Raw genomic sequence first — 21,374 nt, forward strand, 5'->3', positions numbered from 1 at the left:
AGACTGCTCTGCCAGTTAATCATGGGCTGATCCTATTCTTCCAGTCATCCCCACTCCATTACCCTCCCCCATACCCTTTGATGCCCTGGCTAATCAAGAACCTTTCTACCTCTGTTATAAATTAGTCATTCTGTCATCCACTTAACCCGAAACAAGAGCGTGTGGGCCATGGCAGTCAAAGCTGAAACTGGGCATGGCACCTGATGATGATGATGATGATGATGATGATTCTGTCATACCGTCTGACAGAATAACTAATGCAGCCTAAATAGACATTTAATGGTAGCCATTCACCAGAAAAGCACAACAGAACAGGGAAACACTTCCCCTTTTCTCCAAGTCGTAATCTCTTAGCCAAAGCTACCTTACCCACTCTCAGGTTGTCCGACTATCCTACACACACACACACACACACACACACACACACACACACACACACACACACACACACACACACACACACACACACACACACACACACACACACACACACACACACACACACACACACACACACACACACACACACACACACACACACACACCCTGAAATAACACCCCGAACCTTCGTTTCTCGCACAACGTATTCACAATTTTATTTCCGTCCAGAGTTTTCATTTTTAGTATGTTCTCTTGTTGTTTTAAATCAGCACATGTAGCCTACTCCCAACCATTGCTCAGACACTCTCACTGACGGCCCGACACTCTCCGGTTGTCTCTCCCTCCCCCCGGGACCGGTCGCCGTCCAGAACGCAGTTCCCATTGCCGGGCCGAGGCGTCCCCCGGATCTCTTCGCTCCACCACCTCAATTTACCGCTTTGGGTCCGGGTATTCCCTATTTTGGGCTGCCGATGGGCGAGAGACTGGGACTGTCCATGTCTTCAGAGGCACACTGTCAATCTGAGGGTGGAGCCTCACTACGCATGCGTTCAACTGTCAGCACTGAGCGAAGCTCAGCCAGACCTTACCCCAATTCACTTTATTAGATTCTGAGCGGAGGTTTTGGGGACTGCAGGAGGGGCGGGATGTCTATAAACCCGGAATTAAATATATGTCCACATGGATTGTTCCCTGCAAAGTGTTTCAGGTGTCCAATTGCCTGTCTTTCCCACACAGACACGCAGCCACACTGAAGGAGACGTGCGGGAGTTGATAACTCACAGCAATCGTCCCGGTTTAATGTGTTCGGAGTGACGGATTCGGTCATTGAGTCTAACTCCGATCGACGCTTCGATACAGACTCGCTGAAGGAATGTCTGGGGAAAGAGGTTGAACTCAACGTCCCATGTTCTCGGAAAACTCTCCCGTTCCAGGCTCAATGCAGACTTGTTCCACAGTCTCAACGATCACTTCAACACCATTTTTTTCCCTTTTGGCTCAGAATTAGTCTTGTGCATCCAGTTAGTATTTGAAGCAGGAAACGGTCTCCCCATCGGGGAATTGAACCCCGGTCCCTCACGTGGCGGGCGGGGATAATGACCACTAATCTAATGAGGAATATAAAAAGATATTGTGGGGTACCGCAAGGCTCGGTGCTGGGACCGCAGCTATTTATAATATATATTACTGATTTAGATGAAGAGATTAAAAAAGTAACATTAGCAAATTTGCAGATGACACAAAGCTGGGAGGCAGTGTGAAATATGAGGAGGATGTTAGGAGAATGCAGGATGACTTGGACAGTTTGGGTGAGTGGGCAGATGCATGGCAGATGCAGTTTAATGTGAGCTTATCCACTTTGGTGGCAAGAGCAGGATGGCAGATTACTGTCTGGTGTCAAGTTAGGAAAAGGGGAAGTACAACGAGATCTAGGTGTTCTTGTATATCAGTCACTGAAAGTAAGCATGCAGGTACAACAGGCAGTGAAGAAAGCTAACGACATGTTGGCCTTCATAACAAGGGGAGATGAATATAGGAGCAAAGAGGTCCTTCTGCAGTTGTACAGGACCCTGGTGAGACCACGCCTGGAGTATCAGTTATGGTCTCCAAATTTGAGGAAGGACATTCTTGCTATTGAGGCAGTGCAGCGTAGGTTCACGAGGTTAATTCCCGGGATGGCGGGCTATTATATGTTGAAAGATTGGAGCGACTGGGCTTGTATACACTGGAATTTGGAAGGATGAGAGGGATCTGATTGAAACATATAAGATTATTAAGGGATTGGACACGCTAGAGGCAGAAAAACATGCACCCAATGTTGGGGGATTCCAGAACCAGATGCCACAGTTTAAGAATAAAGGGTACGCCATTTAGAACGGAGTTCAGGAAAAAAAAAACTTTTTTTCAGCCAGAGCGTTGTGGATCTATGGAATGTTCTGCCTCAGAAGGCAGTGGAGACCAATTCTCTGGGTGCTTTCAAGAAAGAGTTTGACAGAGCTCTTAAAGATAGCAGAGTCAAGTGATATGGGGAGAAGGCAGGAATGGTGTACTGATAGATAGATAGATAGATAGATAGATAGATAGATAGATAGATAGATAGATAGATAGATAGATAGATAGATACTTTATTCATCCCCATGGGGAAATTCAACTTTTTTTCCAATGTCCCATACACTTGTTGTAGCAAAACTAATTACATACAATACTTAACTCAGTAAAAAATATGATATGCATCTAAATCACTATCTCAAAAAGCATTAATAATAGCTTTTAAAAAGTTCTTAAGTTCTGGCGGTAGAATTGTAAAGCCTAATGGCATTGGGGAGTATTGACCTCTTCATCCTGTCTGAGGAGCATTGTATCGATAGTAACCTGTCGCTGAAACTGCTTCTCTGTCTCTGGATGGTGCTATGTAGAGGATGTTCAGAGTTATCCATAATTGACCGTAGCCTACTCAGCGCCCTTCGCTCAGCTACCAATGTTAAACTCTCCAGTACTTTGCCCACGACAGAGCCCGCCTTCCTTACCAGCTTATTAAGACGTGAGGCGTCCCTCTTCTTAATGCTTCCTCCCCAACACGCCACCACAAAGAAGAGGGCGCAAAGATAGTGGACGATCAGCCATGATCACATTGAATGACGTTGCTGGCTCGAAGGACCGAATGACCTACTCCTGCACCTATTGTCTATTGTCTATATGGAATCTGTCACAGGGAGTTCAGGGTACCGGAGATCTCACAGAGTCACCCTGACGTCTGCTTGTTGAGTGTGGATCAGGTGCTTTTTATTCATCCCCTTCTCACTGTGTGACCGGAGGGGTGTCAGGATTCTTTAGAAATTCAGTCACTTACTGGGTTCAAGGTCTGTCCAAAGGAAGTGCTCCCATCAGCGTGTGGTTTGAAAGGACAATTATAATCAGAGTTTGTTTATCCATTTGGCGATGCGCGAGGGAGGACCCGATTAGTACAAGCGTTTGTAGTTCATCGACGCGGTTCTAACTCAGTCTGATTCCTGGAGTATGCTCACCGCGGGTTGTATAACTCCAGTTTGTTGGGGATGGCGACATTAATTTACCGGAATAGGACCTGCAGCAGAGTGAGGAATGATCCGGCAGAGAACAGCTTGGAGACTGAACGAGTCACAGGGAACTAATGGAGACGCCTCACTACTCAAATCTTTTGCAACGTCGTTGAGCGATGGTGGTATAGTGGTGAGCATAGCTGCCTTCCAAGCAGTTGACCCGGGTTCGATTCCCGGCCATCGCAGGCTGTACAGTTTTAGACTACATAACAAATAAACCTTTTACATAGACACGAGATGCACAGAACTCCAAGGGCCAAGTGACCCTAATCGACTCACGCTAATTCACGCTGTAAGTGTAAGGTTGATTCATTAATTATCATTCACTGTGTCGTGGATCAGAGATGGAATTAACCTCCCAAGAGTTTCCCGTTAAATCCCGTTCTGACTCTATTCCAGATTCTACAAGAATGGACACTTCACAGGATGGATCGGCACGATTTGTAAAGCGTTGCCTGATTAAAGTGTTTGAGTTTGTTTGCCTTCAGTGGAATATCGGAGCCTGTGAGGAAACTTGACCGAATTATGAGGTAGACAATTCTGAGAGACATAGATTGGGCAGATAGTCAGAATTGGTTTACCAGGTGCAGTATTCTAGAGGGAATGAATTTAAGGTCGGAGTGGGAGAGATTTTAAAGAAGATGTGCGGCTCACGTTTTTAGACAGAGTGGGTGGGTGCTTGGAACGGGCTGCCAGGTTCAGAGACGGAAGGGTATACGATGTTTTTTAGATAGGGACATGAATATATTAATGTGTAGCGACGTGGATAGAGGCACAAAGAGAAAACAGCAAATGATGTAATTTCAAGCAGCAAAGAAAATATTGGAGGAACTCAGCAGGCCAGGCAGCATCTGTATAAAAAAACAGTCGACGTTTCGGGCCGAGTCCCTTCATCCGGACTGGAGAAAAAACCGATGAGGGATCAGAATTAGACGGTGAGGAGAGGGGAGGAAGAAACGAAAGGTGATAGGCAAAACCGGCGGGGTGGGGGGCGCTGGTGAATTAAAGACTTGAAATTCTCATTAGTGAAAGGGATACTGGGCTGGCGAACAGGAAATCTAATAGGAGAAGACTGAAGGGCATGGAAGAAAGAAAAGGGGTAGGAATACCAAAGGGAGGCCACACAGACGAAATATAATGTGTTGCTCTTCCACATCGAGTGTGGCCTCATCGCTACAGTACAGTAGGCCATGGTCTACCATGTTGGAACTGGAATAGGAAGTGGAATTAAAGTAGGAGGCTACTGGGCGATGTCGCTTTTACTGGTGGACGGCGTGTAGATGCTCGGTGAAATGGTCTCCTAATCTGTGTCATGTCTCACCGATATTCAGGAGGCCACACCGGGAGCATTGGATTCAGTAGATGACTGTAAAATACTCACAGGTGAAGTGTCGCTTTATTGGAAGGATTGCTTGGGGCCCTGAATGGTAATGAGGGTGGATGTGTAGGAGTAGGTGTCGCACTTGTTGGACTCGCAAGAGTAAGTGCCAGGAGAGAGGCCGGTGGGAGGGACGAATGCACATGGGATTCACATAGGGAGCGATCCCTGCAGAAAGTAGAGGGGGGAGGGAAAGATGTGTTTGGTGGTGGGATCCCGTCGGAGATGACGGAAGTTACAGAGCTGGAGGCGGAGGCTGGGGTAGGTAGGTGAGGACAATACCAACCCTATCCCTGCTGGAGGGCGTGAGGATGCGGTGGGGGTAGACGTGAGCAAAATGGAAGAGATTCTGTTGAGGACAGCTTTGATGGTGGAGAATGAAAGACCTCTTTGTTTGAACAAAAACACGATATCCCATTTGTTTTTGAATGAAACGCCTTATCCTGAGAGCAGATGCGGCGAAGACGGAGGAATTGAGAGTAGAAAGTGTTATTTCTACAAGTGACGGGGTGGGAAGTGTTATAGTTCAGGTAGCTGTGAGAAACTGCGTGGTCATAATAAACATCACTGCCTTCAGAGATAGAGACAGAGAGATCGAAAAAAGGGAGGGAGGTGTCAGATATGGGCCAGGTAAAAATTTGTGGAGGGTGGAAGTTGGAGGCAAAGTTAATGAAGTGGATGAGCTCCGCAGGAAACAGCAGCAATGCAGTCATTTATGTAGTGTAGGAAACGTTAGGGAGAGATACCAATGTAGGCTTGCAAGATAGAATGTTCCAAGTAGCCGACAAACAATGTTCCAAGTAGCTCGGACCCATGCCAATGTCTGTGGCTACACGTTTTGTTTGAAGGAAATGGGAGGAGTCGAAGGAGAAAATATTGAGTGGCGACAAGTTCCGCCAGTCGGCGCTGAATGGTTATAGAGGGGATCTGGTTGAGTCTGGTACCCAGATGGTTCCCGAGTAGGATAAGATGGACACTTGAGTTCGCAATCTACCCTGTTATGTTGCTGCATATAATTACTTATCTGTGCTGTGCTTTTTCTATTGTTGTTAAATTTTATTCTGCATTTTGTTATGTTTTATATCGTTCTCTCTCAATACACTGTTTAATGATTTGATCTCTCGGAACAATGTGAAAGAGGAGCATTTCACTGTACGTCGCTACGTGACAAAAACAATTTTAATTCCCACTGAACGTGGTGGGTCTGTAGCAGGGAACGCCTGTCTCCGGACGGCGGAGCGTTTCCCAGCTTGAAATACAACGCGCAGCAAAAACTGCTGGATTACCAGCGTCCCTGGGTGGGCTCGAACCACCAACCTTTCGGTTAACAGCCGAACGCGCTTACCGATTGCGCCACAGAGACAAACTGAAGAAGTCCGCCATAATTGGTCCATTCCGTCGTTGGAAGATGCTGAATGTTAATCGATGCTGCGACCCGGCTTTTTAACAATCTGTTTGCATGGTTTGCATCAGAGGGTAGCGGACAATATAAAACAGTAAACGCTGGAACCGCATACTTGTCAGAATTAGAAGCGGTAGTACCAATAGATTCCCAGTCCATTGATAAAACATTCGGCCACGAGTACACACTCCTCAAAGAAGGACATTTTATATGGCACGTAATCACTCTGTCCCGGGACGGATGAGGACAGCACCCGGGACTGTTCCTGAACTAAAAGCTGTAACTGTCGGAAATACTCGGCAGGTTAGGCAGCGTCTGGGGAGGGAGAAACAGAGTTCACGTTTCAGGTCGATGACCTTTCACAGCTCCGACCTCGCAGTTAGACGGAAGGAGTCTCACGGAGTTTCTGCAGGGTGGCCTGAGCTGTGTGAAGGCACCGATTCCACTCGCCCTCTCTTTTCTGACTCTTTCAACTGGAAACCTTAAATCGAGCGCAACAACAACTTTTGTTTTCCATTTAAAATGGAACCATTTTGTAACCATTTAAAATGTGGCAGAGGCGGATGAAGCAAATATTTCCGGAAACATTGTTCTCTGTCACCGCATGCTACGCCATTTATAAAGACAGCAAAATTATTTTCTTGTCGGGGAAATTAACCCCCGTCTTCCCCGTGACAGACGGGGATACTAACTATGAAATAAACAAGAAACCAGTGCGAAAGAGCGGTTTGACATTGGGTTGTCCGAGCACAGGATACTTTAAAGGGTCACCTCGAAGTTTGTTCGTTGACTGTTGTTGCACCGGCGCTTTTCACACACACACCATTCTTCCCGTGCGACGGGAGAGGCCTCGGAATCGCTTCCGATTCAGCAGTTCATTGTGCAAAGCTCCCATTCCGGCCTGATTGAACATTTATCAACAGGATTTAACTGATGCAGGAAAATATCTTCCAGATTTTCCACTTTGTCCACACTGGAAAGTCTGGCTGTAGTTCTACTCCCTAAATATAGGCTGGCACTGACGTCCGCAGTATCAGTACTGAGGACTGAAAAGGTATGGACAAGGGAGGTGCAGGGGCGCTTACAGGACCTCTTTGAATCTGTGAAAGGACTGTATTCAGAGATTCATCTTCGCGTCTCAATGGGAACGCCACGGTTGTCACTGACTTCATTAGAACATGTGTGGATGAGTGTGTGCCTGCGAAACCATACTATATATACCAGAATCAAAAGCTGTTGATAAACCAAAAATGCCCATATAACCATATAACAATTCCGAAGCATTCCATCTCTGAATGTTTCACACATGTAAGTCTTAAACTCATTATTCATTTCTCCTTCCATTACCTTTACCTGCTCTTTAAGAATTCCACTCTTAAAGAGTAGAGTAGAATTCATGATTTTCCTGAACTCGAAAACTATTCCAAACTATAGTGATTCTGGATAGATCACTTCTAATACCTCCTCAATCTCTTCAGCTACCTTTTCTAGAACTCTGGAGTACAGTCTATCTGGTTGAGGTGACATATCAAACTTTAAACTTTCATCTTCCGAAAAAACTTATCCTTATGATTGATTACAAACTCTGACCCTTGACTTTCCTCCATTGTGGGATGTTACTGGAGTCTTCCACAGTAAAGACGAACACAAAATACGAATTCAGTCCCTCTACCATTTCTTCGACCACAATTACTCTTTTTTCTAGCCCAGTTATCAGAAGTCCAATGTCCACTCATGTCATTTTAAATTTATATCCATATATATAATTAACTAAAAAAGAGGACCTTTTAAAGATTTGTTATTACAGTCTAGCATACCTTCACATTTCATCTAGTTGCTTTTTAGTTGCCTTCGACTGGTTTTCAGAAGCTTCCAAAACCTCTAGCTTCCCATTTTTTCTATGCTGTAGATCATATATGTCAAACTCAAGGCCCGCGGGCCAAATCCGGCCCGCGGTGGAATTATCTTTGGCCCGCGAGATAATATCTAATTACTATTAAAGCTGGCCCCAGTAATCGAAGCGCCTATGGCTTATGATATGGCTAATGCTGAGTTTATTCAGGTACCAGGTTTTCAGGGTTTTTAGTGTTTATTCGGCAGTCTTGCTCGGCAGTCTTCTTCATAAGAAACGGAATTTGTAAAGTGAAACACTTTGTAGTTATAGCAGAGACTGAGACACATGAGAGCAGGCTGAAAAAACGGAGGCAACGAAAGCTGCGTTCGCACGCGTCCGACTGATCCGGCCCGCATGAAGCTGCATTTTGCTCAATCCGGCCCGTGACCTAAAATGAGTTTGACACCCCTGCAAGTGTAGATCCTCTCTTTTGCTGTTATATTTTCTTTGACATCTCTTATTGCCTTTTCCTCCTTGTGAGAATGTTTCTTGTTCTGTGGGATGGACCGAACATATATGTTCTGAATCACTGCAATGCAACTTCTGACACATTTTGACCACAGTTTTCTAAGGGTCCCTTTGCCTTCAGCTTCCCTTTGAAAACTAGTTGATTACACATCGCCCAATCCAGACTTCCATTTCCCTTAGTGGGCTTGACAACAGGCTGCTCAAAAAACCATCTTCTGCAACTCCAGCAAAAAAAACGAGTTTACTTTTGACCTGAATATTGAAAAATCCCATGACTATCATAGGATTGCACTTTTCTATCTCCCGTCCTGATGTGTAAATTTAATCCTGACTGCAGTTTGGATGTTTACACCTTTAACGACTATCAGGATATTCTTTTCATGTGTACAGTTCCTTAACTTGACAATCAAAGTTTCTACATCTTCTGATGCCATGGTATTCCTTCTATGGATTTTACTTTTACTTCCGCCAGGATTCACGTCGCAGCATAGTTTCCACTGTAGCCCATCTCATTGGAACAGCTTCTTCCCTTCCCAAAGCTGGTGCCAGTGACCCACAAATTCAAACACCGGTCCTACAGACACATAATGCCCTGATTTTGTTAATCCTGTCCCAATTTGCGCATGGCTCAAGTCAATCCCCATATTATTAACTCCTCGATTCGTTTTTTTTTAGTCCAGTCCCTAACTCCTGAAATTCCCTCAGCAGAACCTCTTATCTTATTATTCCTAAATCGCTGCTAGCAATGTGCATCACCTCATGGATCTTTCATCAACCTCCCCACCCCCAACACAGCAAATTCATCTGGAGGTCAGAGAATATGACTCAAATCAGGACACAAGGCAGACAGCACCGTCTCCAGGGCGCACCATCCCTACGGCACAGATTTTGTCTATTCCCTGACGATATTATTCCCAATTACATCAACATTTCCCCTCTTCCACCCGTCCCACCGCCCGCAGAATAACTTCTGAGTCAAGGTGACACAGTTTGTTTGCTGAACTTTTCTCAGGCTCCCTCTCTCATCTCATCCTCACAGTGAGCAGCCATCTTTGAACTGCTGGGAGAACTCAAGTACTGATGGTCCTCCAGCACTAAACTGGGATTCCTTACTCGCCCCACTCACAGTCAAACCCTCTTGTCCATGGCCACAACCGAATTCAAGCTGTTCAGACTTTACGTGCGACTGCCTCCTGAAACATAATGCACAGGCAATTCTTCTCCAAACTTCTTTATCACATTGTTTGAGCCTCGGGTTACAGGTCAACTTGTACTTGAGCTCCTTAAGCAGCCAACACTTGCTGCAAATACGGTCACCAGGAAGCACAACGGGGTCCACCAATTCCCAAGTCATAAAGCAACAAAACATCAACTGATCCTGAATATCTCATTTGTTTAATTATTTGTTATGTGGTCTGTTTATAGTTAACTACAATAAAACTCTCTTTACCCGCTCTTACCTACTACTCACCCGTGCCTGCTTCTGGAAGGATCTCCAGCCAAAGCTTCAGACCTTAGACTCCTCCATTGGTAATTTCACAGAATGGGGACTCCGCTGAAACTTAATTGCTTTCTATTGGTCCTTGCCAATTGGCTAATTACCCAACGGATCTCAAACTCAGCAATCAGCTCCGAAAGGGGTCGCATGATTTTTTTTTTTAAATTCAGCACTGCTAACAGCCCCGCGATCTCTGACTTCTCAGAAGGACTCCAGAGGCCATGCCTGTTTTTTAACTATTAGTTCAAGACGGTGACTATTTTTTTTTTTGCAGCACTCGTTTCAACCGCAAATGATCATTAGCTTGTTTGTGATCTCCATTTAAACAACCTTCCTCCTCTTTGGTGATTTTTTTTCTGTCTGTCCCTAATTTATTGGTAAAAATGATGTTGTTTTCGAGCAGCGTTTCCATCATTTCCCCACCACTAATTATTTTTGATTCTCATCGCGACATTCGGAAGGAGATATAATTCCTGTACATTATTCTTCTCATTTAGGAGATGCTGATACTCCTCTCTACCTAAATAGTTACAAACTTCGGAATTAGGCATGATTTTCAATTTGATTTAGATTTCCTTTCAGTGATTTTATTTTTACAGCGGATTCTTTGAGGCTAATCACCAGACAGATCCCACTGCTCACTGTTGGAACGGATCCCGCTCCAACGATTAATCCCTTTGCTCTGCGTCAGCACAAATGCGACTGTATGATCTCCTCAACCTGGGCGGCCATCTCCTGGTCGAGGGAGCTCACCACGTAGTAGTAACGTGTGGAATCCGAGGTTATCTGCTGAATGTGGAATTGGGCTTCTGCTTGTTGGAACCATAGGTGAGGTCGCAGCGTCCAGAAGATTGGCAGTTTTAACGAAACTGCCTGAACAGACGCGGCGTCATTCATTTTCGGTCCAAATTTCGTTTGGGCCGTCGGGGTCACCATATATAGCGGTGTGGTACACACAGCGCTGGAATAACGACACGCAGACGGTGAGTTGCAGTTGCGTTAAAGCTTTATTCAAACTTCGCTGCCTCTCTTTTAAGCCTTCCCGTTTCCGCCATCCCCTACAATGCTGTAGGGGGCGCATATTCACAGTCAGATCCCGCGCGCGGGCTTTTCCCCTTGCTGGTGAAGAAGGCCTGGCGCCCTTTTAGGGGCCGGCCTCTGTGCCGGCGGGCACCGTTTTGTGAGCCGGTTCGAGTGCGCTGGAATGTGGGTCACCACAGGGTGTTAAATTATGCAGCGGAGGACACCGCGGACACGCATAGCACTTATTTTGCTAAACAGGACACCTGCAAAGATGTGGACAATAAAGTTGCATCAGCTGATTCAGAGATCTTAGTAAGTAAGTTGCTGCTTCAGCTGAAAAGGTTGAAAGTTAATGAATCTCAGTGTCGGACAACATATATCTAAGGGTACTTAAAGAAGACTATGATTAAATATACACAAATATAACAAGAGTGTTTCAAAACTCTGTGAAGATTGATGAATTCTTTAAAGACATGAAATGGGCTAAAGTGTTCATGGTTAAGAGGGGTAACAGCACTGTAGTGTTCTCGCACAGGTGTAAAAGAACTCTGAACTGAACACCAAGCATAAACCAATCATTGAGGCGGTCCCAATAAGATTAACCGTTTACTGTTCACTCTTCCACATTAACGTATGGTGAAAACTGTTGATAAAACAATACAAAATATATACAGTAGTTGTTTCCTTCTTGACATCACATTTACATCATAAATACTTACAAAAGTAAAACTATAAAAACTATATAACATTAAAGTGCAACATACTGTCAGAATCTACCTACGCCATCAACTGGCTTTAAATACACTTCAACACAAACTATCCGCAACTCTTTAAATAACAAAAAACATAAAATTTATCAACGTCATTACTTTTAACAGAATCAGCGTTAACATTTTTAATTCAACATATCGATTATCTCATGGACTTACGGCGTTGCTTCACTAATGTTCCTACTGCGTAGAAAGAAAACTTTTCTCGCGCTGATCCTGCACACATCCTACTTCCCGTTTCTCCAAACCGGTATTTTCCCACAGGACGCGGCGAAACCAGGTGTGACGTCATCGCATGCCGAGATATATCACAGACAACGAATTTACTTTAAACAACCTTAACTTTAACTAGAAAACGATAACAGATGCATTACTAAAGCGAAAATATAATAAACTAAACAAATGCCTTAAAGGCAACACACTCCCCGCCTGACCTTCGTAAGGTCACAATGAACATAATACAAAACTTCAGTCTCTAAATCAGTCCTCAGGTAGAAGTAGAATGACTTCTGCAACTGGCCTTTGGTAAATTTTCACATCACCTTGGTCAGAAGTTTTCAACTCAACCTTCCTGAAATGTCCATCCCTACTAAGGAATGTGGCAGTGATTCTGGCCATGTGAATGAGGAACGCAAGTCCTCGCACTAAAGAATTCAAAGTGGAGAACCGCTGAAGGCGTTCGTTAGTACGTATCGATTCTTCGAGATAGGTGACTCCTGTTTGTATTTGCGGCCGAATTTCCGAGTCTCTTTCGGGTTCGATCAGCTCAAATGTCTCACTCATTTGAGTTTTTTTTTTCTGTTGGTGGCTGATACAGAAAGGGGGGTCCGGTGAACCAGGACGTCTGAGCCAGGCGGGATGTAGGTAAGGATCTCGATGGTCTGCAGGGTTATCCTCGGTAAGTACATAATGCCATTGTTCAGGCTTTGATGACAGGCGGATACGTTGAACTCTATTATGAACGTACACGTAGAAGCGTTTTGATTCATTATAAATATAACCAAGCACTACTTTGCTATCTGTGTAGAACTTGATATCGTCCAGCTCTCGGTCTAGCTTGTCCTGGACAAGATCCGCCATTTCCACAGCCAGGACAGCTGCGCACAGTTCAAGCCTTGGAATTGTCGGCTCGGACTGAGGAGTGAGCTTCGCCTTACCAGTTACAAATCCTACTTCAACTTGACCATCCTTCCCGTCTATTTCAAGTAAGCCACAGCCTTGGTAGATGCATCCGAAAAAAACACACAATTCTTTGTGCGCTGCCTCAGTGGGTGAGGTCGCAGTGTACCTACGTCGGATATCAAGCTGTTTTAGGTATTGAAGTGAATCTCTCCAAGCCTCCCATTTGCTTAGCTTGTCTTCTGGTAGGGGAGTATCCCAGTCGGAGAGCTCAGATGTAAGTCCTCGGAGAAGGACTCTTCCCTGGATCGTAACTGGCGCCAGTAGACCCAAGGGATCAAAAACACTGTTGACAGTGGAGGGAACTCCAAGGCGGGTGAATGGCTTGATCACGGTCGGCACGGAGAACGTGAATGTTTGACGTAGTCTCCCAAAGGAGGCCCAATTTCCTTTGTGTGGGAATGGTTTCTCCATCTAGATCTAGGTCTTTGAATGCCGGAGCACAGTCATCGTGTGGAAAGGCCTCATTACTGCCTGACAGTTTGATGCGAACTTATGCAAGTGGAGGTTTGACTCAGCGAGTGAGGCTTGTGTACGTCGGAGCAGATCGATTGCCTTGTCTTCTTTCTGTAGTGATATCAAGCAGTCATCGACATAGAAGTGCCTTTCTACAGACTTAACGGTGTCATCGCCGTGCTCCTGTGCGCCCTCTCTGATGGCTCTTCTCAGCCCATAGATGGCCACGGCAGGTGTTGGACTATTGCCGAAAACGTGGACTTTCATCCGGTACTCAATGACTTCCTTGTCCTTGTGCCATAAGAAACGGAGGAAATTGCGATGGTCTTCCTGTACTAAGAAGCAATGGAACATCTGCTGGATGTCCGCTAAGATTGCGACCTTCTCGTTCCGGAGGCGCAGCAGGACCCCGAGAAGGGTATTGTTGAGGTCGGGGCCTGTGAGGAGCACGTCATTAAGGGAGATACCAGCGCACTCTGCACTGGAGTCAAAGACCACCCTGATCTGATTGGGCTTTTGTGGGTGGTAAACCCCAAACGTTGGGATGTACCTGCACTCCTCGCCTTCCCTCAGTGGCGGTGCTACTTCAGCATATCCATTAGCGAAGATCTTCTCCCTAAATGCTACGTATTGATGCTGCATCTCATGTTTCCTTTTCAGGGTTTTTTGCAAGGACGTGAACCGTTTGACTGCCTGCTCTTTGTTGTTTGGCAAGCGCTGGCGTGGTTCTCTGAAAGGTAGTGGGGCGACACAATTATTTGCTTCATCTCTGAAGACCTTGGTGTCCATTATTTTTAAGAAAATGGCGTCTTGTGCTGATGGAGCAAGTTTATTATCATGCTCAGTTTGAGCGAAGACTGACTGACCCAGCATCTTGTCGGTTACTTTACATTTGCTAAAGCCTTGTTGTGCTTCCTTGATACACATGAAACTTGTGCAGGGTTGAAAATTTGAATGGCGGCCACTCTAGCACATTGGCCTTGAGTGTGCTAACTGTCGGTTTGTGTACATTGCCATGGCACACCTCTCCTATCACCACCCAGCCCAGATCCAGGCGTTGCGCAAAGGGGGCATCGTGTGGTCCATTGACCTGCTGCCTAACCTTGCGCACCTGGAGAACATCTCTTCCTAATAGCAGGGGTATTTCTGCTTTTGGATCCAGTTCTGGGATGTGCTTAGCAATCTGGTGGAGATGTGGCTGGTGTAGCACTGCACTTGGCGTCGGGATCTCAGTGCGGTTATTCAACATTTCATTGCTCTCTCAGAGTGGAGGGAGACAGATAACAACATTACCATCCAGGGACTCGAGCTGGAAGCCTTCTGCCTTCCTTCCATAAGTTTCCACGCTGCCTGAGCAAGTTCTAAGTTAGTATGGGAACTGATTACTCTCCATGTTGAACAAGTCAAAGAACTCTGGTCTGACTAGTGAGCGATTGCTCTGATCGTCCAGAATTACATAGGCTTTGATGGCCTTGTCTTTGGCTCCCTTAGGGTACACCTTAGTGAGGCAGATCTTTGAACAAGAACGGCTTGACCGAGCTTGGCCGCAAAATTCTGTGCAGCTCGAGCTGACAACGGTTGTCCTGGAGTGAGCCTCTCCCTCCCCGCCGTCCTGTTGTGAGGGTGAAGGGGCTTTGTCGGTTTGCGGTAACGGGCCGGGATGCATAGCCCCATCGTGATTACTGCTGTTACATTCCGGGCACTTCACGGAGATCGTACACTCTCTAGCAAGGTGAGAGGTAGAAGAACAGCATTTAAAACATTTTTTTCTCCCTGAGAAGGGCCATTCTCTCTTCAAGGGTATTTTTCCTAAACGTTCTGCATTTTATGAGGGGGTGGGGTTTGTTATGCAATGGACAATTCTTGCTAGGGTCATTGTTAGTTGTAAAGCCTTCAGTTTTACGCACTGAGACAGGTTATTAATGTTGAAATTATTCGAAGTGGATTTAACTGGCTTGGTGTAAATTGTACTGCTACCTGGACTCATGAAGCTAGGGTCGTTTCGCTTCTTCACCTCCTTGCACACAAACCTAATGAAATCCTCAAAGGGTGGAAATCCACCATCGTTCTCTTCCTTGTACTCTGAGCCAACAGACACCCACCTTTCCTGCAGCCCAAATGGAAGTTTGTCCACGATTTGTCTAATCCCGTATGAAGTATCAAGGTGTGATAGACCAGTTAAATAGCCATCTTTTTTTGGCGCCTTGAATCTCCATGAGTAATTCTCCGAGCTCTCTTAACTTAGTGTGGTCCTTGGCTGACACCTTAGGAAAATTTTCCAGACGTCGGAATAGTGCCGTTTCAATAATTTCAGGGGCCGCATAGCACTCCCGAAGTCTCTCCCATGCTTTGCGTAAGGCTAGCTTGGGGTTGTTAATGTACACTGAACGTATGCGTCTCACCTGTTCGCATGATTCTTTTCCCAGCCATTTCGTCATAAGATCCAACTCTTGGGTAGCTCCGAGCCGGACTCCGTGGAAAGCGTTGGCGAATGAGGAGTACCATGCACGGTAATTTTCAGGTTTATCATCAAACGGATATAGTCCTGTGGTGACGAGATCTCATCGTGCTAAATACTGTGCCATGGGTTCAACTGCTAGTGGCATGCTGGCTGGGGGAATATATCGGCGGGTATATGACTGAGGGTGTTATGGAATTTGCTGTTCTGAATTCAGCCTTTGCCTCTCCTCTCGCCAAATGTTGTAAGTTTGGTGTCGAGAAGTATTAGTCATCAGCCCTTTCATTCTTGAATTCATCGCGGACTTGCAAGGGTAAATTGTCTTCCTCAGGTGAATGTGATGCAATTGGGCCTCTCTGAGACTCCTCGTGAGGTGAGATGTTAGCATATAAGTATGGAGAGGAAGAACGAATCTTCAAGTCCATTTGAGATCGGACATAGTCGCTTGTGCGTTCCATTCTGGTTCTTACTGAAGTAGATTTTACGTCATCCAGAACATGCATTTCTTCAGCACTTTCTAATATCTCTGCTTCCACCCTGGCAGCTTCGGCTTCTCGGTGTAGCGTCAGCACTTCTAACTCTGACTCTATCCTTACCTTTTCCAACTGGTTTTCGGCTTCCCTGGCAGCCGCTTCCTTTTCTCTGGCAGCTTTTCCATTTGGTTTTCGGCTTCTCAGGCAGCCGTTTCCTTTTTCAATTTTGCTTCTTGTTCGGCGTACAACGCTCGCACCTTGGCGGCTTCTGCCTTAGCTCTTGATTGGGCAGCCTTACTTGTTGATGCCCTACTGCCCCTGTCGCTGGATGGCAACGACTTGATGCTGGATCGTGATGACATTGCAGCACTTGAAACACCTGGTAATGCCGCCTTTTCACTGTAATGTTCTCGCACAGGTGTAAAAGAACTCTGAACAAAACACCAAGCATAAACCCGTCAATGAGGCGGTCCCAGTAAGATTAACCGTTTACTGTTCACTCTTCCACATTAACGTATGGTGAAAACTGTTGATAAAAAAATGCAAAATATATACAGTATTTGTTTCCTACTTGACATCACATTTACATCATAAATACTTGCAAAAGTAAAACTACAAAAACTGTATAACATTGAAGTGCAACATACAGTCACAATCTACCTACGCCATCGACTGGCTTTAAATACGCTTCAACACAAACTATCCGCAACTCTTTAAATAACAAACAACATAAACTTTATCAACCGTCATTACTTTTAACAGAATCAGCGTTAACATTTTTAATTCAACATATTGATTATCGCATGAACTTACGGCATTGCTTCACTAATGTTTCTAGTGCGTAGAAAGAAAACTTTTCTCGCGCTGATCCTGCACACATAAGCCCCCTCCTTCCCGTTTCTCCAAACCGGTATTTTCCCACAGGACGCGGCAAAACCGGGTGTGACGTCATCGCATGCCGCGATATATCACAGACAACGAATTTACTTTAAACAACCTTAACTTTAACTAGAAAACGATAACAAACGAATTACTAAAGCGAAAATATAATAAACTAAACAAATGCCTTAAAGGCAACACAAGCACTGATCCTTTTAACTACTTACCAGTAAGCTTAACGTGTATCGTGGGTAAGATAAAAAGAACATTAATAAACCACGAGTTGGAAAAGCATCTTATAAGAACAGGGATGCAGCAAGGGGGAATAAAAGGATCCTTGTCTGGATGAATGCCAGTGACTGCTGGTGTTCCGCAGGGATTGGCGTTGGGACAACTACATTTTGCTGTACATAAATGATTTAGATGATGCAGTAGATGAAATTGCTGACAAGTTTGCAGATGATATGAATATTGCTGGAGGGGCATCTAGTGTTGAGGAAACAGGTAGGATGCAGAAGCACTTAGACAGATGAGGAGAAAGGGCAAGAAAGTGGCAAATGAAATGTAATGTAGGAAATTGCATGGAAATGCCCTTTGGTAGTTGTAATAGTAGTTTGGTAGTTGGCCTGTTTCCGTGCTGTAATTGTTATATGGTTATGGGCTGTCAGGGAGAGGTAGTATCTCTGACGGGGAACACGTCGTACTCTTCTGAGTAGTTCGTCTGCATTGGTCCTCACCTGACACTCAGCTCTCACCAGTGGTTCCTCGTAGCTGTTTGAATGCAACAGCGGCCACACCCCGGGCAACGGCTTCGACTGGCCGGCAAAATATGGTGAGGTTAGCCGATGGGCCTCAAACCCTCGGTGAGTTAGGGTTTGTCTACCTACGCATGCGAAGACTGAATTCGGCAGACTACGCGGTGGAGACCACTACTTGGCGGTCCAACGAGTAGAACGGCGGACCCAGCAAAGCGTTGTGGAGCGCAATCAGGGCACAGTGAGACACGTAGGGCACTGCTGGCTATCCACTGCATCCCGACATCTCCAGCCGTCCCGACTCCCGTCTTGCAACTAGATACAGATAGATCGGGACGAGAGAGTGAGGCTGAGGATTTGCGCAACTCTCCCTCATTTTACTCCAAGTCAAGTGCAAGTTACGACTATGGACAGGAAAGGAATGGAGGGTTATAGGCTGAGTGCGGGCCAGTGGGACGAGGTGAGAGTAAGCGTTCGGCACGGACTAGAAGGGCCGAGATGGCCTGTTTCCGTGCTGCAATTGTTATATGGTTATATGGTTATAATAAATGTGCAGACTATTTTCTAAACGGAGAGAAATTCCAAAAATCTGAGATGCAAAGCGACTTTGGAGTACTAGTGAGGAACACCCTAAAGGATAACTTGCAGGTTGAGTTGGTGGTGAGGAAGGCAGATGCAATGTGAGCATTCATTTCAGACGTCTAGTGTAAGAGCAGAGATGTGATGCTGAGGCTTTACAGGGCACTGGTGAAGCTTCACCTTGAGTGTTCTGTACAGTTTTATGCCTCTCATTTCAGAAGCGATGTGCTGGCCTTGGAGAGGGTTCAGAGGAGGTTCGCAAAGATGATTCCAGGAATGAAAGGGTGATCATTTGAAGAACATTTTGTGACTCTGAGTCTGTACTCACTGGAATTTAGAAGGATGAGTGACTTTCTCATTGTAACATTTCGAATGTTCAAATGCCGAGACAGAGAAGATGTGGAAAGGATGTTTCCCATGGTGGGAAAGTCCAGGAGAAGAGGACACAGACTTAGGATAGGGAGTTGTCAATGCAAAGCAGAGATGTGGAGAATCTCCTTAGCCACATGGCATCAAAGCCGATGGGGAAAAGACCTGGAAAAGGGTTTGAGCAGGAGAAAAAAAGGATATGTCATAATTGCATGTAGGAGCAGACTCGATGGGCCAAATGGCCTAGTTCTGCTCCTATGTCTCATATTTCTATGGTCTTCAGTTAGCATTAAAGCAACATGGGTTCAGAAAGTGTAAATCATGGTATACTAATATGTTACAGGTGTATGAAGTGTGAACTAAATTTTATGATAACAATAAAGAGTTGATATCATTTAATTGGGCTTCAGAAGGATTTTGACAAGGAGCCAAATCCGGCTGGTGGCTTAGTACCACCAGCACTGGACTTCGGGGTGAGATGTCCCGATTTCGAATCCAGCTAGCACACTTGCACGCTCTCCAGCCGTGCTGGGTTAAGAGCTGGTGATTTCTTAAATTAAAACTCACCTGGAAGAAAGCAATAGAAAACCACTGTTTTAACTTATCTTTTCGCAATTTCCCACTACGTCAGAGCGGCGTGGAACGAAGTCTTCTGCTGACTGGAAAAATTCCGGATGTGACGTCCCTTTCCTTTATGCTAGAGGTTAATATTCAAATTACAGGAAATAGGGATACAGGGTGGGATGCGAATGATTGCAGAATTGGCTCGAAAACAGAAGTGAAAGAGTTATGGTGAGAGGATCATTTTCACACACGGAAGATTTTAAATGTGGGGTTCTGCAAGAATCCGGTTTGGGGGCTGCTTCTGTTTTTTTTTATTTACATTAATGATTTGCATAAGCACAGAACTAATAAACTAGCTATGTTTGCAGATGACACAAAATTCGAGAGGTGGGCTAATAACATTCAGGCAGCAAAATCAATACAGGTAGATCTGAGCAAAATCCTGATCTGGGCAGTTTAATGACAGGTGAAATTTAATGTAAGTATATGTAAAATATTACATATAGGAAATAGAAATATTAGATATAAATATACAATGGGGTCTTGAGTAAGAAAGTGCATTGTATGAGAAGGATTTGAGTCTCCGGGAAGACATCACTATTGACATCGAGACAATGCACTGAAGCAATTAGGAAGGCTAATATAATGTTAGGCTATACTGCGCTCGGAGGAGTTCAGAGCTAGAGTCGTCTCCTTCAGCTATTTCATGCACTTGTGAGACTGCACCTTGAGAACTGTGTACAATTCCGATCTCCATATGTTGTAAAAGTACTGGAAAGAGATCAGAGAAATGCGACTACTCTCATTGCAGGACTGCAGGGTGCCAGCGATGCAGAACGATTGACAGAACTAAATCTATTTGGCCTAAGTTGACAAATAATAACAGGAGATATGACAGAAGTGTTCAGAAACATTAAGGGAAGAGGTAAGTAGGATGACAACTGCTACATCAAAATTAATCCATCACCAAGGAAACATGGTTAAAGGGAGATTTCAGACTAACATCAGAAAGCAATTCTTTACAGAGTGATTTGACAGATACACAATGAACTCAAAACTCTCACACAGAAGCAGAGACTGACAGCTACAGAATGAACCCCACTCTCTGAATCAGAATCAGAATCAGGGTTATTTTCACTGGCATGCGACGTGAAACTTGTTAACTTAGTAGCAGCAGTTCAATGTAATACATAATCGAGAAGAGAAAGAATAAAATAATAATGAAGAATATAAAAATAGAATGATACTAAATTAAAATTACTGAATAAGTATACTGAATGATTTAAAAAACGTGCAAAATCAAAAATACCATATATTTAAAAATAGTGAGGTATTGTCAAATGATTTAATCTCGCTTTAGGAATCGAATGCAAGAGGGGAAGAATCTGTTCCTCAATCACTGAATATGTAACATCAGGATTCTGTACCTCCTGACTGACGGTAACAGTGAGAAAAGAGGCAAGTTCTGGGTGCTGGTGATCTTTAATAATGTATGTTGCCTTTCTGAAACGCCGCTTCCTAAAGATGTCCTGGGTACTTAGTAGGCTAGAACCCAAGATAGAGCTAACAGGATTTACAACCTTCTTCACCTCTTTCGGTTCTGTGCAGTATCATACTGTATCATAGACTGATGTATGATGATAATTATGACTGATAGTACAGAATGAACCCCACCTTCTCACAATGTACCAGAGACTAGGAGATAATGGAGGAACATCACAATCCTGCAGTCTATGCATCTGTTTCTGTTTGTCTTTCTGCCTGCTTGACC

The 21,374-nt window shown here is 44.8% G+C and overlaps 2 non-coding genes and 1 pseudogene across 2 annotated transcripts; 2 read left to right on the forward strand and 1 right to left on the reverse strand.

Moving 5' to 3' along the window:
* Positions 1-21,374, forward strand: part of LOC140717854 (uncharacterized) — a 966,201-nt pseudogene that overhangs the window by 82,356 nt on the left and 862,471 nt on the right.
* On the forward strand, positions 3,572-3,643 carry trnag-ucc (transfer RNA glycine (anticodon UCC)). Its single transcript has one exon. It is a non-coding gene; the product is annotated as a tRNA-Gly (tRNA).
* On the reverse strand, positions 6,126-6,199 carry trnan-guu (transfer RNA asparagine (anticodon GUU)). Its single transcript has one exon. It is a non-coding gene; the product is annotated as a tRNA-Asn (tRNA).

This window comes from Hemitrygon akajei, chromosome 28, assembly GCF_048418815.1.
Source record: "Hemitrygon akajei chromosome 28, sHemAka1.3, whole genome shotgun sequence".
In the NCBI taxonomy this organism is placed as follows: Eukaryota; Metazoa; Chordata; class Chondrichthyes; order Myliobatiformes; family Dasyatidae; genus Hemitrygon; species Hemitrygon akajei.